This window comes from Pseudophryne corroboree, chromosome 5 (assembly GCF_028390025.1).
Source record: "Pseudophryne corroboree isolate aPseCor3 chromosome 5, aPseCor3.hap2, whole genome shotgun sequence".
In the NCBI taxonomy this organism is placed as follows: domain Eukaryota; kingdom Metazoa; phylum Chordata; class Amphibia; order Anura; family Myobatrachidae; genus Pseudophryne; species Pseudophryne corroboree.
In genome coordinates, this window is record NC_086448.1 from 378284414 (window position 1) to 378290681 (window position 6268).

At 49.0% G+C, this 6268-nt stretch overlaps 1 long non-coding RNA gene across 1 annotated transcript in view; it reads right to left on the reverse strand.

Annotated features, from left to right (window-relative positions):
• Positions 1 to 5631, reverse strand: part of LOC134927767 (uncharacterized) — a 116919-nt gene extending 111288 nt beyond the window's left edge. Inside the window, exon 1 of the long non-coding RNA XR_010177724.1 lies at positions 5418 to 5631. This is a non-coding gene — a long non-coding RNA (uncharacterized LOC134927767). The remainder of the gene's footprint in view (positions 1 to 5417) is intronic.
• Positions 5632 to 6268: the final 637 nt, after the last annotated feature.

The following is a 6268-nucleotide window of genomic DNA, read 5'->3' on the forward strand; positions in this document are numbered from 1 at the left end:
TCTCCGAGTGGTGATCTCCAATCTGGAGGGGGGGGGGGGTGAAGGGGGGGATTTTATGGTGTCAGTCGACATAAAGGATGCTTATCTACATGTTCCCATTTATCCTCCTCAACAGGTGTACCTGAGGTTCGCTGTTCAGGATTGTCACTACCAATTTCAGACGTTGCCGTTTGGTCTTTCCACGGCCCCGAGGATTTTCACAAAGGTAATGACGGAAATGATGGTGCTCCTGCGCAAGCAAGGGGTCACAATTATCCCGTACTTGGATGATTTCCTGAAAAAGGTGAGATCACAGGAGCTGTTACTAAAAAACCTTGCGCTCTCACTGCGGGTGCTGCAACAGCATGGCTGGCTCCTGAATTTGCCAAAGTCGCAGTTGATTCCGACAACTCGGTTGTCGTTTTTGGGTATGATTCTGGACATGGAACTGCAGAGGATTTTTCTCCCATTGGAAAAAGCTCAGGAAATCCAGAACATGGTCAAGGAACTTCTGAAACCGCCAAGAGTGTCGATTCATCAATGTACTCGAGTGCTGGGGAAAATGGTGGCGGCCTACGAGGCCATTCCGTTTGGCAGGTTCCATGCAAGAATGTTTCAGTGGGACCTACTGGGCAAGTGGTCAGGGTCCCATCTGCAGATGCACCGAAAAATAACTCTGTCCCCAAGGACCAGGGTTTCTCTCCTGTGGTGGCTCCAAAGTTCTCACCTTCTAGAGGGTCGCAGGTTCGGCATTCAAGATTGGATTCTGGTGACCACGGACGCGAGTCTCCGAGGTTGGGGAGCAGTCACACAGGGAAAAAATTTCCAGGGAAAATGGTCAAGCCAGGAAGCTTGTCTGCACATAAATATTCTGGAATTAAGGGCCATCTACAACGGCCTGCTACAAGCGGAACATCTTCTTCGCGACCGGCCCGTCCTGATTCAGTCGGACAACATAACAGCCGTGGCGCACATAAATCGCCAGGGCGGAACAAAGAGCAGCGCGGCGATGGCGGAGGCCACCAGGATCCTTCGCTGGGCGGAAAAACATGCAAGCGCCCTGTCAGCGGTCTTCATTCCAGGCGTGGACAACTGGGAAGCAGACTTCCTCAGCAGACACGATCTTCACCCAGGAGAGTGGGGTCTTCATCAAGAGGTCTTTGCAGAAGTGACAAGTCATTGGGGAATTTCTCAAATAGACATGATGGCGTCTCGCCTCAACAAAAAGCTTCAGACATATTGTTCCAGGTCGAGGGACCCTCAAGCAGTAGCAGTGGACGCACTGGTGACATCGTGGGTGTTTCAGTCGGTCTATGTGTTCCCTCCACTTCCACTCATCCCAAAGGTGATAAGGATCGTGAGAAGAACAAGGGTTCAGGCGATACTCGTTGTTCCAGATTGACCTCGGAGGGCCTGGTATCCGGCTCTTCAGGAATTACTCACAGGAGATCCTTGGCCTCTTCCTCTAAGAGAGGATCTGTTACAGCAAGGACCGTGCGTGTTCCAGGACTTACCGTGGTTGCGTTTGATGGCATGGTGGTTGAACGCCAAATCCTAGCTAGGAAGGGTATTCCCGGGGAAGTCATCCCCACCCTACTTAAGGCTAGAAAGGAGGTAACGGCGAAGCATTATCACCGTATCTGGAGAAAATATGTGTCTTGGTGTGAATCCAAGAAGGCGCCTATGGAAGAGTTTCACCTGGGGCGGTTTCTCCATTTTTTGCAAGCAGGTGTGGATGCGGGCCTGAAGTTAGGCTCCATTAAAGTGCAGGTTTCGGCCTTATCGATTTTTTTTCAAAGGGAATTGGCCTCGCTTCCTGAAGTTCAGAAGTTCGTGAAAGGCGTACTACACATACAACCTCCATTTGTGCCCCCAGTGGCGCCATGGGACCTTAACGTGGTGTTACAGTACCTTACGTCCCATTGGTTTGAACCTTTACAAACGGTTGAGTTGAAATTTCTCACTTGGAAAGTGGTCATGCTATTGGCCTTGGCGTCCGCAAGGCGGGTGTCCAAATTGGCGGCTTTGTCTTACAAAAGCCCCTATCTAATCTTCCATGAGGATAGAGCAGAGTTGAGAACTCGTCAACATTTTCTACCGAAGGTGGTTTCTTCGTTTCATATGAACCAACCTATTGTGGTGCCTGTGGCTACTGAAGCCTTGGCTGATTCAAAGTCTCTTGATGTGGTCAGAGCTTTGAAAATTTATGTACCCAGAACAGCTCGGGTGAGAAAAACAGGCGCTGTTTGTCCTATATGCGGCCAACAAGGTTGGCGCTCCTGCTTCTAAGCAGACTATTGCGCGCTGGATCTGTAATACGATTCAGCAGGCTCATTCTACGGCTGGATTGCCGTTACCGAAATCGGTGAAAGCACATTCCACTAGGAAGGTGGGCTCATCTTGGACGGCTGCCCGAGGGGTCTCGGCATTACAGCTTTGCCGAGCAGCTACTTGGTCGGGGTCAAACACTTTTGCAAAGTTCTACAAGTTTGATACCCTGGCTGATGAGGACCTCATGTTTGCTCAATCGGTGCTGCAGAGTCATCCGCACTCTCCCGCCCGGTTTGGAGCTTTGGTATAATCCCCATGGTCCTTTTGGAGTACCCAGCATCCTCTAGGATGAAGGAGAAAATAGGATTTTAATACCTACTGGTAAATCCTTTTATCTTAGTCCGTAGAGGATGCTGGGCGGCCGTCCCAGTGCGGACTCTATCTGCAGTACTTGTATATAGTTATTGCTTAAGTTACACAAAGGTTGTGTGTTGGTAAGGGTCAGGCTGTTGCTGATCTGTTTTTGTTCACACTGTTAACTGGGTTTAATTAACTGCCATGTTGTACGGTGTGGTGTGGTGTGAGCTGGTATGTATCTCACCCTTAGTTTAACAAAATCCTTTTCCTCGAAATGTTCATCTCCTCTGGGCACAGTTCCTATAACTGATGTCTGGAGGAGGGGCATAGAGGGAGGAGCCAGTTCACACCCATTAAAAGTCTTATAGTGTGCCCATGTCTCCTGCGTATCCAGTCTATACCCCATGGTCCTTTTGGAGTCCCCAGCATCCTCTACGGACTAAGAGAAAAGGATTTACCGGTAGGTATTAAAATCCTATTTTTATCCTACTCCAATACACACTACCACAGGGGGTAAGTCCGCCCTGTGGTTTACAACCAATCAGTGTTTACCCATGGGCTGTGCATGCCTTGGTCACATGCACAGCTAACATTGTCCTCTATGGACAGTGGGGAGTGGTCACTCTCCTTTGACTGTCCCATCCTGGAGGATCAGGATACGCCCCGGTGCCATTCAGTCTAGGTTGGGGGAAGTTTTCCCACCTAAACTGAACTCCAGAAACCTGCCCGGGACCTAGCCCACTGTCTGCAGCCTGGATTTGGGCTCCAGAGCTGGGCAGCCAAGATCCCCGGTCAGGGTTTCCTGGCCATTATGGGTGATGTCCATGGGGCTCCGGAAAACCACTCAGCTTGTTTCAAAGCTGAGCTTCTCCTCTCTCTTCCAATGCCACTTTCAAGTCTGAGGCTGGAAGGGAAAGTATTCCGTTTTTGGGGAAACGGTCTGGGAGAATCCATCAGCCTGCACAGCCATGGATTACCCCCTCCTGGGACACACAACCAAGTAAGTGCATTTTACCTTTAAATACATTACATTTAAACACATGTGTTTCCCTTTAAATATACACTGAGCCTGTGCCATAGGCGTGCGCATGGGGGGGTGCCTGGTGTGCACAGGCACCCCCTAATGTTGGGCACCCCCCACATGCCACACCTGCAGCACAGTGATCGCTGCTTATTCCTGTGCCTCCCTCCGCTGTGCCCGCCGGACAGGGAGCGTACGTTCCTGGCCCGCGTCCAAACATCATCCTGGCTCCTCCGCGCAATGTAATGTTATGATGTCACCCCCCACGCCTGCCTGCGCGCCTGACGCACTTGCTGTCGCCGCTCTATCTCTCTCTCCTCTCGTGTGGCGATGTGGTGTCACACCAACTCCACAGTCCAGCGTTGCTCCCAGAGAGTCAGAGCCATGGAGGACAAATTCAGTAGACAGCCCCAGGCAAGCTGTGAGTGAGACAGTAAGTCACCGCTCACCTCATACAGTGACAACGTAAACTGCGGGCCAGCTCCTGGAGGGAAAGAGAGGGGGCCAGCCAGGGGGAATAACATGTACATATGTATATATGTATATATGACCTGCAGATCTCTTTTATTTTTTTGGTGTAGGTGCACTCCGCAAAAGAACTAGACAAGAGGCCCTGTACTATCATGTACTACATTATTTAATGCAAGTTTCATGATTTAAAATCTTCCTGGGAAGTTCATATGCATATATATATATATATATATATCCAAAGTTTGCCCCGGCACTCCTCCAAATAACCTGCTGAGGTGCACTTCCTTGTGGACATGCTGGTCCACCCACATACAATGAGAAAAAATAGGTGGCACTCTCAGTCTTGTAAATGGTGAAAAAGCAAACTCCACGCCGTGGAGTCTTTATTAAAACAGACAGGTGACGTTTCGGGGACTTATCCCCTTCCTCATTGGGATTTATGTTTGTATTTAAACACGATTTTTGCACTATGTTGTTGTCTGAGGAAGGGGATAAGTCCCCGAAACGTCACCTGTCTGTTTTAATAAAGACTCCACGGCGTGGAGTTTGCTTTTTCACCATTTACAAGACTGAGAGTGCCACCTATTTTTTCTCATTGTATATATATATATATATATATATATATAAAATTCTGGATTGAATTTACCGATGGTGGGGGCATTCTTAATCCGGAAACCCCTGGGGTTTAACTTTTTACGGTAATAATCACTCAAAGTAGAGCCATGTAGAAAATAGTCAATTTCTTTCTTTTTTAGTTTAAGCAGTTTAAAAAAGATTTGTTCATTAGGCATTGTAATGTCAGCTGAATCAGGAATCTCAGGGAATAAGATTCCTTCCGCATCACTCTCAGAAAGAGATAACATTTCTCCTAGTGGTAAGGGAACATCCCTATAACCACTATGGGTAGGTTGCTCCGTACCCGTTGCCATATTGAATGCAGTGATTGACACACAGAAAAACAAAAAAATGTAGACAGTCTGTCTCCTGGTAGTAAAGCAGGGGGTGCCTTGTCAGATAAGAGGAGCATAGGGAGTATCCGTCGCTTCGCAAGAAGACGGACGATTACATGTGCTCCCCCAGTCACATACAGCAATAGAAGGACTGGCACTCCTAGAAAGTTCCAAAAACCAGTTAAGTGCCCAGTTGCCCAATATGATGATTGGTAGCAGAATAGGAGGACACGGCACTCATAGTACTTTGTCAGAAGCAGCAAGCTGGTTTAAAAATTAAGCTGACAGCGCAGCATAATAAGTCAACGTTTCATTTATTACTAAATTTCGTCAGGACAAGATAACAAACATAGAGAAAACAGTCTTACCTTAAATAAAACCCCACACAGACCATCATGCACGCTGTGAGTGCTTCCTGGACGGGGGCCGATGATGTCACCAGGGGGCGACGCGCGCTCTTCAGCGCCGTTTCCATGGTAACCCGTCGGAGGCAGGGCCGGATTAACAATGGGGCGGATGGAGCTGCAGCTCCAGGCCCCCCATCAGAATAGGCCCACAGTCCTCTGCTGTGCTGCTGCTGTAGACAGGAAAATATGTTTTCCTGCTGCAGCAGCATGCAATGGCAGCCCGAGGTCCCCCCGCCCTCCAGCAGTTGTCGTAACAGCCCCCACCCCTTCCCCTGTGGCACCGGCGGTACAAACTAGACTACAAACATACCGCACGGCGCACGGGCAGGAAGTTAAACTTTAGACACTCGGCGGCGCAGTGGAAGGCTTCACTAGCCCTCCCCGCGCCGCACACACAATGACGCGGCGCCTCCTCTAAGCCGCGTGACGTCACAAATGTGCCGCCCCGCCACAGCCGCAGGAGGCACTGACTGGCGGCATTTACAGATTTACAGCTGAGCAGGATGCTCCGTGAAGGCGGCCAGGGCAGGCTGACTGATCTCCTCCTGCTGGCATAATGATACTAAATAAGGCACTCACATACTATATATATATATATATATATATATATATATATATACACACACACACATATATATTATATATATATACATTAGATATAGTTTTGCAGTATGTCCGGCACTCCCATGTAATGTATTACCTTGACCCGGTGCCCTTACTGTATGGATCAATGTAGACTGGCAAAGGTACGGCACTCGTGGCTCAGGATAAGCAAATGAAATAGGCGACCACCATGTCAGCAAACAACGTTT